This window comes from Nuphar pumila, chromosome 8 (genome assembly GCF_984573655.1).
Source record: "Nuphar pumila chromosome 8, dmNupPumi1.hap1.1, whole genome shotgun sequence".
NCBI classification, from domain to species: Eukaryota; Viridiplantae; Streptophyta; class Magnoliopsida; order Nymphaeales; family Nymphaeaceae; genus Nuphar; species Nuphar pumila.
Window position 1 is genome coordinate 29,097,669 of NC_143256.1, and position 11,152 is coordinate 29,108,820.

The following is an 11,152-nucleotide window of genomic DNA, read 5'->3' on the forward strand; positions in this document are numbered from 1 at the left end:
GAGATATTTTGAAGAATTGTCTCAAAATTACTTGGATTTTGAAAAAGAATGATGTAATTCTATCCTAAATGATGAATGAATTAAAGAATTTTTGAAAATCGAATATTTGAAAAGCATATTTCATTCTTTTAAATGAATTGAAATAAGATTGAAGATATAATACATCGCTGACTATGGTCATAAGATGTATTATATAATAATCATATTCAAATTCAAGTGAAGAATAAAACACATTTTTTGGTGCCTTTATAGAGTTTAAAATGAAATTAACTCTTCAATATATCCTGACTATGGCCATTGAGATATATTTTGGGTTAATTTTAAGTTAAACTCTGATAAAGGAAGGAAATGTAAAAAAAAATATGATGATTTTTCAAAGGAGATCCAGTGTGGATCCAGTGTTATTCCATAAAAGATGAAAACCATAAGTTTTGTTCACACCCTGACTATGGCCATTGATGCAAATCATCAACTTAGGGTTTGATCACCTTTTATTAGAATGGTGCACGTGCCATTTGTGTCCCCATTTGTGAAACTTGAAAAGTAAAAGGGCGAAATGATATGAAACAAGCAATTCTGAAGGATGTACATGCTCATACATTCTAATCTAATGCAAGGAATGTACATTCTCATTATATCTAACTATTACATCATTGGATTTGAACTTTGAACTGATGACGTCCCTTACATTAGAGAGGAAATTGAAATTTTCTAAATTTTTCTGCGAAACAGAGTTAGCACAAGGTAAGATTTGCGAAATATAAAGGAAAATGAAATAAACTATGTTGAAGACCAACATATGCATGATTAGGTTAGTAATAAAAATATGGATAAGGATATAGGGATCATGGAGGAAAGAAAAAAATATGACTCTATTATGAATGTGGGATGCGAGAACCATATACATATACACACTGAAGTTATGTTAGAAGTCTCAGATAGACTAGCGAAACCATAATAGGTACTACATGATATACAAACATATGTAGATGATATTGAAAATGCAAGGGTAGTAGGAGTAAGGGGGTAAGTAAATGGTATTGTAACGGTGTACAAACAGGTGGTGTACAAATGGGTGAATGTGAAATAGTGGTTTTGATGAAGGTGAATGAAGACAACAGCTGGTACCATGAAGGTTGGAGGTTAATGGTGTTTGTAGGGGCTGAAGGGTGCTGGAATATGTATGGTAGTAGTTACTATTAGTGAAGCACACAGGACTTTAAGTAGGGATGAGGTGTTTATGAAGGGATGAATATAATGCTGGAGAGATTGAGGGTATAGTGAAGTGTCAGCTAGGGATGCATCTGATGAAGCTACAACCAATTGCAGAGGAGGCAGAGTATACAGGTGGATGCAAAAAAAGAGAGAAAAAAATGTGTAGAGATTACTATGAAAGTGATGACCCGCTGTGTAAACTACAACAAGTGATGTTGTAATATTATGGTATGGATGTGAAAGAAGAGTAGGTGCTGGAACTAATTGAAGGTGATAATGGTAGGTCAAAGTAAAGATGCTAATTGAAGTGCATAAAGCAAGTACAGGGGATGGCTAACAGGTGGAGCAGAAATGGCAGCGGGGACTAATTTAAAGCACAAACGAAAAAGCATTACAAGGTGCTGTGAAGCAGTGGAATGTATGCACCAAAGAGAGGTGCTACTATGTAGCAGAATGTATAGGGAGTGTAATAATATGGACAGGAAATTACAGCAGAGTGTACACAAAAAATGGATCAATGTAGTAGTGGTACACTAACTCAGTTAACAAAACAGAGAAGAGAAAACAAAATGCTTAAGCAACATGGTATAGGTGAGTGTATGAAGGCACATGTTACAGGATGATTTCCTGATTGGAGCTGACAAGCATGAGGCTAAATCCATGAGGTGGGGCAATAGCAAATGGGGGGCAAATGTTGTTGCTAAGGTGAGCTGAGTGTTGGAGGTGCTGTGAAATAATATGATGGTGCAAAGGTATATACAAAGAATGAAACATTGTTGTGCAGAGAGGAACATGTGATTAAATGGAGTGCAGTGGGGCGACAACAGAGGATTGTGATATGCTGTCTGGAGTGGGGAAACACAATGAGTGATAAAAAAAGGTAGTGTGGTAGAGACTGAAGTGGATGCAGAGTATAGTTACCATAGTTGCTTTCATCTGCAAGCAGATCCACGTAAGACAATAAAACACCAAGATCCCTAGTTGCATGACTCAAATTTGCAACCAAATCTCTAACAGGTTCTATAGAACCTTTGACATGCCTGCCAAGATCTGGTACTAAATCCCGTGATTTGAAATCTGTTTTCTTCCTCTCAGTTATGAGCATGTTGCACTTTCCTAATGCATCATTCAGATGCCTTGCTTCAACAACTTTAGCAATCTCTGCTGGCAACAAGCATTCCTTACAACCAAGAGCCACTAAAGCCGATTCCACATTTGTGAATTGACTATCATCAAGAAATTCAGCAACATCCATGACTCTCTTGGTCAAATCAGCATATGCCAAACCAATCGTACACTCATTTTCCATAAAGTTCGGAAACACTGCAGCAATAGCAGGTGAATCCTGCATGTCATTGTGGGTGAAGTGAAGGTGGGTTGTAGAGCATACACCAGTCATGCACAAGGCGTGATTTAAGTGGTTGTTGTGCAAAAGGGTGGATGTGGAATGGACTGATACAGAATATGCACGGTGCAAGGGAAGTGTAAACACCCCAAATTTTCACTCACCTCTCCGACATTTCCACCAAGCATCATCATCCAGCCTCTGAAATCGCCGAAGGGCAAAATGGTCATTTTCTGAGCTTGGAACTTGCAAAAGTCCAAATTGCATCCGCAACTCTCAAAATTTCTCTATTTTAGCTCAGATGTTCAAAATTATACTCCTAACAGGAGACGGGAATCTCCAAATCCTGGTTCAGGATTACATTTTATAAGACATGTCATTGCATAGCATTGCATGAACATTTCATATCAGTGCACTGCATAGCATGTCATTTTGAGGTCCAGAACTCTCAATTTCAAAATTTTCAATCCAGATTCGAATTTCAACTCTTTTCAAAATTGATTACAAAACCTTGGGTCTTCAAAATTATCAATTCTTCCCATTTTACCCCCAGGACTAAATTTCAAAATAGTTTCTCAAGAAAACCAACTGGATAGCTTTCAATATGGACTTCAGCCACTTTAACTCAGATTTTGCCCTTCTGTTAGCAATTTCCAATATCATTCTCACCCCCACAGGGGCCAACTCTTTTCAAAAATTTTGTTTTTACCAATTAGTCCAGATTTTTATGAAAATTCCAAAAAGGGTTGTGTTGTCTTGTCTTTATTTCAATAAAGAAGCAATATGGGACCCACACTCAGGTGGTGTCACATAGGCTTTTCTTTTGAAAAACCTGAGTTTTGAAAAACCCAAAAATATAGGAGCCTTATCCCTGGAATGGCGCCACTGGACCATTTTCTCTCTCCTTCCATTGCCCTGCCATGTGTCAGCGTGGGGTTCACCTAGAGGTGGCGCCACATGTCATTTCTCTCTCCTTCCATCCTCTGACAAGTGTTAGTGTGGAGCCTCTCTAAGATGGTGCCACATGTCCACCATCTTCACCCTGTGCCATGTGTCATTCCCAAGTCACCATGAGACGCCAAGTGTCATATGCTGCCCTGTTCAGAAAAAGTAAAGCTTGTCTCCTCTAAGGTGGCGCCATTTGAAGTGTGTCTCCTGCAGAGGACACGTGTCAATCTCTCCCTTCTTCAGAAAAAGCAGGTTGACACATGTCTCTCCTTACTTTTCTCAGAAAAGTAAGTGACACATGTCACTCTTAGCTCCCTTCAGAAAAAGTAGAGGACACGTGTCACTCTTGGACTTCTTCAGAAAAAGCAACCATTCAAAAAAATTCAAACAAGGCCTAGGTGGCGCAAATGCTGATTTTCATCCATAAAATTATTTTATTTCATTTTTTTTGAGGTGGCACAACATGGCGTCACTGCAAGATCTCCCAGAGGTGCTGCCACATGTCCACCCTCCATTCCTCCAGAACCAACCCCATTTGAATTTCAAATCTACCTTGAGGTGGCGCCATTTGAGAAGACTCCTCCAGCTAGTTGACACTTGTCAGAAGAAGAGCCATCCTAAACCGCCACGTGTCCAAATCCCCCTGCATCAGAAAAAGTAGGAACAACACCCTCTGAGGTGGCACATTCTGCTCTCTCTGCTCCTGTCCTCCTGCCACATGGCAGTGTGGAGCCACCTTGAGGTGGTGCCACATGTCAGCCTCTGCTCCCTCCAGAAAAAGCAGAAATTTGAATATTTAAACTCCTCAGAGGTGGCGCCACATGGCATTCTCCCCTCCTTCCAGCTTTAAATCCCAAACACCTTTTGAGGTGGCGCCATTCCAGAACCCCACTTGGCTTCATTTTTTTGTTTTATTTTATTTAAAATAAAAGTAGCCCACTATGAGGTGGCACCACATGAGGGCTCCCTGCAAAAAGCAAACTTTGAATTTCAAACCCCAGATAGCACCCTCTGAGGTGGCGCCATTTGGGAGATTCCTGTAGAGAAAATCAAGCAAGCTTTTTGAAAATTTTCAAATTCCCCTGCTGAGGTGTCTCATCTACAAAATTCTTATTTTATTTATTTCAAAAATCCAAGTGGCATGCCTTGAGATGGCGCCACATGGAGGGCTGAGATTGAGCCTGTTTGAAATTCGAAAATCTAAAAAATGCTACAAATACAAGGTCCCACGCCCAGCTTAGGGGAGAGCTCCCTTTGGATTTAGCATTTTCACTCTGAGTGCCCTACTACACAATTTTGAAGTTCTGAATTCACGCCCCCCCTTGGGCAAATTGAGAGGGTGCATTGAAGCACCAACATTGCTCACACCACTTCCAATTTGATCTAGGCGTGGATCGATTTTCGTGAACCCTCGGAGGCCCGGATCGAAGGACGAAAGAAGCCATTGATAGCCATTCATTTCGGGAGTTCCCAAGCTGCAGGAAAATGCAAGGTGCACTTCTATTCCTATTAATTTCATTATAGTAATATCCTTGCTCGATTCGTATTGTCGTTTTGAAGAAAGAGCTCATCCGAGTGATGGATCGAGCTATTCTCATAAAATGACACATGTCAAAGGATGCCTTGCATGCTTTCTTGATTAAATTTCAGCATTTCATCATGTTCATGCATTAAAATAGGGTAGATTTATATTTTGATTCATTAAAATAGCATGCTCTCTGATTTTTTTTTGATGTTTCATGCACTCAGCTTCATTTAGGTCACTCTCTGTTTTTGTCAGTCAGTCCACATGTCAGCCTCTGCTCCCTTCAGAAAATGCAGAAATTTGAATATTTAAACTCCTCAGAGGTGGCGCCACATGGCATTCTCCCCTCCTTCCAGCTTTAAATCCCAAACACCTTTTGAGGTGGCGCCATTCCAGAACCCCACTTGGCTTCATTTTTTTGTTTTATTTTATTTAAAATAAAAGTAGCCCACCATGAGGTGGTGCCACATGAGGGCTCCCAGCAAAAAGCAAACTTTGAATTTCAAACCCCAGATAGCACCCTCTGAGGTGGCGCCATTTGGGAGACTCCTGCAGAGAAAATCAAGCAAGCTTTTTGAAAATTTTCAAATTCCCTTGCTGAGGTGTCTCACCTACAAAATTCTTATTTTATTTATTTCAAAAATCCAAGTGGCATGCCTTGAGATGGCGCCACATGGAGGGCTCAGATTGAGTTTGTTTGAAATTCGAAAATCTCAAAAATGCTACAAATACAAGGTCCCACACCCAGCTTAGGGGAGAGCTCCCTTTGGATTTAGCATTTTCACTCTGAGTGCCATACTACACAATTTTGAAGTTCTGAATTCACGCCCCCCCTTGGGCTCAATTGAGAGGGTGCATTGAAGCACCAACATTGCTCACACCACTTCCAATTCAATCTAGGCGTGGATCGATTTTCGTGAACCCTCGGAGGCCCGGATCGAAGAACGAAAGAAGCCATTGATAGCCATTCATTTCAGGAGTTTCCAAGCTGCAGGAAAATGCAAGGTGCACTTCTATTCCTATTAATTTCATTATAGTAATATCCTTGCTCGATTCGTATTGTCGTTTTGAAGAAAGAGCTCATCCGAGTGATGGATCGAGCTATTCTCATAAAATGACACATATCAAAGGATGCCTTGCATGCTTTCTTGATTAAATTTCCGCATTTCATCATGTTCATGCATTAAAATAGGGTAGATTTATATTTTGATTCATTAAAATAGCATGCTCTCTGATTTTTTTTTTATGTTTCATGCACTCAGCTTCATTTAGGTCACTCTGTTTTTGTCAGTCAGTCCACATGTCATTTCATGCATTTATTTTTCGTTACAAATTCTGAGAAAATCATAATATGCGCCCTTAGGTGTCACTAAAAATCTGCCAAAAATTTGAAATGATTTGAATTTGTTTACTGCGGTAAAAGTGCAAAATGATAGGTCGGGTTTTGTTACCCAGGATACATTTTGAAAATTTATCTTCGACTTGTAAAATCGAGATCTCTCTCATATGAGGTCCGATTTTCGATCCGAAAAATGTTCTGAACTTGGGATAATGTCAATTTTTTAATCCGGTTTTCTCAGAGTTTTTTGAATTTGTTTGTTGTCTGAAAAAAATCTGAGAGTTCGGGACATGTGTCAGAGCCTGATTTGGGCCTCTAAGACTTTGGATCGACTTAAGTCGATGGGTTCTCTTTGGGTGTTGCTCCAAATACAAATCTGTAAAAAGTGAATGTCATGTTTGGGGTGTCCTCTATTTTCATCTGAAATGTTATGATTTTTAGAACAGTCTTAATGGCAGTTTCAATTTTTTGTGTCAGTCTTCTGTTTTGTCATATTCGTCTATTCTGTTGATTTAGGCAAGTAATGTCACATTTTTATCTCTGTTCCTGTTGATCAAATGCCAAAATCATAAACATAAAAGTTATTTTTGTATGTGTCATTAGTTCCTCAATTAAATATCAGAAATTTCTATGGTCGGATGTTATTTTTTATGTAATTTTACATCGGATCAGGTTAATTTTGCCTCCGTCAGAACCAAATTCTCGTTACCGAACTCACCGTAGTTCAAATCCCGAGGCTGTAAAAGAAAAAATTGCTTATTTTCATGTCATTTAGCAGTCTGCAAAATCTCAGATGTTTATATGGTGTAATTCTTGTATTACTGCATTAAGTGTTACATTTGGTTCAGGTTCGCAGGCGAAATTCGCCCATTTTAGAATTTTCTGTAAATTTTCGCATCTAAATCATGTCATTCCGTGAGTTTTAGCATTCTATGCTGTTCATAAGGGTGGAGGGGTTCCTTATACCGAATTTGGTATGATTTGGAATTTTTTTGATGCTCGGTTTAGCCGTATCTTCAAAACAGGGCCCCGCGGGACCCAGATCCAAGCGAAAAACAAGCAAAATTCGTTATTTTGGATGAATTGCAAAATGTCAAATTCTGATTTTACAGTCCTAAGGTGTTTAACATCATGTAATCATGTCTCATCTTGCATTTCATCATCATTTGGTCCAATTCAAATTTCAAAATCTCAATTTTACCAAAATTTTCTTAAAAAAAACCCAGATTTTAAAGGTGTAACTTCAATATCAGAGGTATTTTGGTTATTTTGACCATAATTTCGAATTTCAAACTATTTTTTACTGAATTTCTTTCATTTACATCATTTCAAATATCAAGAAAGCATGAAAATAGTGTTTATATCCAATTAAGTCCAATAATTTCATAATATTATTGGAAAATCTTGGAAAAACCCACATATTTGAGCTAACCTCATTTCCAGTTTGGCAGAGATATTTAAAAGAAGGAACTGAAGTCTGTAATTTCCCTTTCTTTCATTTATTTAGTGATGTAATAATGTAAATTTTGGAATAAGAGATTTAATTTTCTGCTTAGATTATGATGCATACCATATAGTTTGAATTTTGCGATATCTTGTTTATGTGATTCATGCATTTTATTTCAAAAGCACTATGGATGTACACGAATGGCACGTGCACCAACTCTTAGGGAGTTGATGAACTCGGTGGAGTCATATTTATGGCCCTAGTCGGAATATGGACAAAACCCAGATCCATCATCTTTCTACTAGTCACATCGAGCCTACACTCTTAGGCTATCTTAAAAAATGTACCTCATATTTCCAATTTTGCAAAATATTGTGAATTAAATCAATTAAACTCTGAACATGTTCATGGCCACAGTTAGAATATGTGAAGGATTTACTTTGACTTAATACACATTTTCCAACAAATTTCTCAGAAAATCTTTCCAAATGATATTTTCAAAGTGCATTCATCCATTCAAATCATCTGCATCATGGCATCATCTGCTTTTCCCATGATTTTCTCAAGAAAATTTTATTCTCAAGAAAATCGATTTCTCAAGAAACTCTGAGAAATTTTCAAAATTTGATTGCCCAAGTCAAGTTTTTCCACAGTTTTCCATGGAAAAGGTTATTTTCTCAAGATTTTCAAAAGGAGTCTCTCACCCTTCTCAAAGATCAAAATCGATTTCTCAGTGTTTCAAGGATAAGATTCTTAGGATTTCAGTTTCCCGAATGTTGATTTTCCATCTTCAAAGAATTTTTTAATGAATCTCAACCATTTTCCCAAGAAAGCTTTCAAAACTCAAAGCTTTTTCTGACAAGCATCTTCCCTTCAAATGTTCACCCTTTTTCTAAGAATTACTTCCATTTTCCCAGGATTTTCAACCCTTCATGATTTTCTCACATCCTCAGAAACTTTCTTATGATTTTCAAATCCTTTTATCAGAGTTTTCTTAAGAGATTGATTTCCAATTTTCCTTAGAAACATTTTCCAACTCCAAAAGCATTTTCCAAGCATACATCATGTTTTCCCAACTTGCATTTTACAAAATCTCATAGCACATGCCTGAATTCTCTGTGCATTTAGGGTAGAACACGATTTCGATAATTTAACTAAGTCAAGTACATTTTTTGTCCTTGGTTCGATTACCCCTGTTAAAGGCGGTAGGAACGGTCGAACCTCGTACCGACAGGTCGAGCCCCATCCCATGAATTTCCCCACTATTTTAAAAAACGGAGGCGAGTATTTCAAAACAATTTCTAAAATCCGGTCAAGTTTGACTCGCGAAAGAATGTTTTCCTTTATCTCTCCCGTAAGGGAAGGGAAGACGGAAAAATTTTGCGACGATAACAGGTTTGGCAACCGTGATGGGACCTGTCCTTGTTCAATCAAAAGTATGCTTGACTTAGTTCAATCATCAAAACTGTGTTCTCAAAATGTCAGCTCTTTTACTTTTGATATCATGCGAACCTAGGAGCCTAGATTCTGACCTAGCTGACATTGACTGCATATAGCTTAGGCATGGTTTGGTAGGACTATATTGAGGAGAAATTTTCATGCTCACATAGACTTAGGTCTAAATACAACTCTTCTCAATTTAGGATCTGAATGCAAACAATGTATGCTTCTTCAAAGATTTTCAAAATTCTATCTCTCTAGGACTTAGAGCCCTCTATTTCTTGCATGTGATCATTTTTTTCAAATCTCACCTACCTATCTCTACTCGGTCTTTACGTTGCTGGGCTCTCTTCCAGAACCCTAGTTCGGAACAGAGCCTCACAACTGGGCCACTTATTTGGGTTAACGCCTCCCTACCGTGTACTGCGGGCCACAGTCCGAAGTATATCGGTAGGCGCTCAAGAATGTTGGAAAATACCTTAGAACCGGAGTTGAGATTATATGCCACGTACCTCGGATTTCGGTTCGGGTATATCGGCATAACTGGATTGGACAAAGATGATCTGAACCTAGAGTTAGGATTAGGGTCCTACAAGTGTTTTCAAAATGATGCATCTAGAGTCAGCCTTTTAGGGAGTGTTGTATGCGCATAAATGTTTGTGCAGGATGTGATTGTTTGTATGTTACCTTTATTCCTCTCACATTTTCTCAAAAGTATTTTTCGAAATATCCATATTTCTTATCTTTTCCTTTATTTTCTCAAACCCTAGAGGATTTTCTCAAATATCTAATTTCTTTCAAAACTCCAGGTGATTTTTTCATTCTTCCGTTCTACTGGATCTCGAATTTCCCGCTTCATTTTTATCCTGCCTGCAATTTTCTAAAATCATATGTTTTCTCTCATTGGATTTTCAATCCTTTTGTCTATTTGCAAAATTCTTCACCTTATTTCCCTCGTGCATACCTTGATTATTGTGGTGAAAATTGTTTACCCACTTGCCTTTGCCTTATTCTAAATCCGTTTGCGGATTATTTTTTCAAGAGATATCTCTTTCCTTCAAAAAATGGTATTTTCCTCGTGGTTGACGACCTCGCCTAGGTAGCAAGGCATATTTTCCGTTGTTTACTTCTCTTACAAAGAATGAAAACACAATTGTTATGATTTCAGCGGCGACTCCATCCCTAGTAATGGGATATTCTTCCAATTGTCTACCATATCGTCAATAATCATTTTTCTCCCAATCCAAAATTCCCTCAGGGTCTAATCAAGACTTTATCCTGCAGAGAGCATCCGCAACATTTGATGGTTAGGACAAGGTCAGGAAGAAGAACCACATCACCTCAGTACTCCTCAGCCTCAGAAGGAGAAATGGATCCCCCTGGAAGTCAAGATCAGCAACAAGAGGAGGATGGCGTAGACCCGCAAATGTATGCCATGTTCCGGAAAATGATGAACAAGCAGCCCGGGACCAGTTCAGAAAAGAATCCATTTAGAGAGAAGTTCCACGGGCACAAGGATAAGAAGGCTTCCAAGAAGCAGGTTCAGCCAGAAGAAATTTCAGATGAATCAGAATCAGCGGAAGACACCGATGAAGAGTATGATGTGCCTCCGACATTCCAGAAACGTGGCCAAAGGAGGAGCCACAAACCAAAAAGTCAAGTTGCAGAAGAACCCTTGCAAGCACAATTCAAGGAAATGGCCAAAGTAGTTAAAGATCTGCAAGCCCGCGACAAGGGCAAGAAAGTCTTCACTAGCGAGGACTTTTATGATGGCTTAGAAGGTGACGAAGACCTTGAAAACCTTCCTCGCAAGTTCATCAAATTCGATGGTTCTGGCGACCCGAAAGCCCACCTAGCCATGTTCTTCGCCGAATGCTCCAAATTCAAGAGAGA

The 11,152-nt window shown here is 38.7% G+C and overlaps 1 pseudogene; it reads right to left on the minus strand.

The window, feature by feature from the left end:
• Positions 1-1,499: 1,499 nt before the first annotated feature.
• On the minus strand, positions 1,500-2,614 carry LOC149829861 (DNA mismatch repair protein MSH2 pseudogene; annotated as a pseudogene).
• Positions 2,615-11,152: the final 8,538 nt, after the last annotated feature.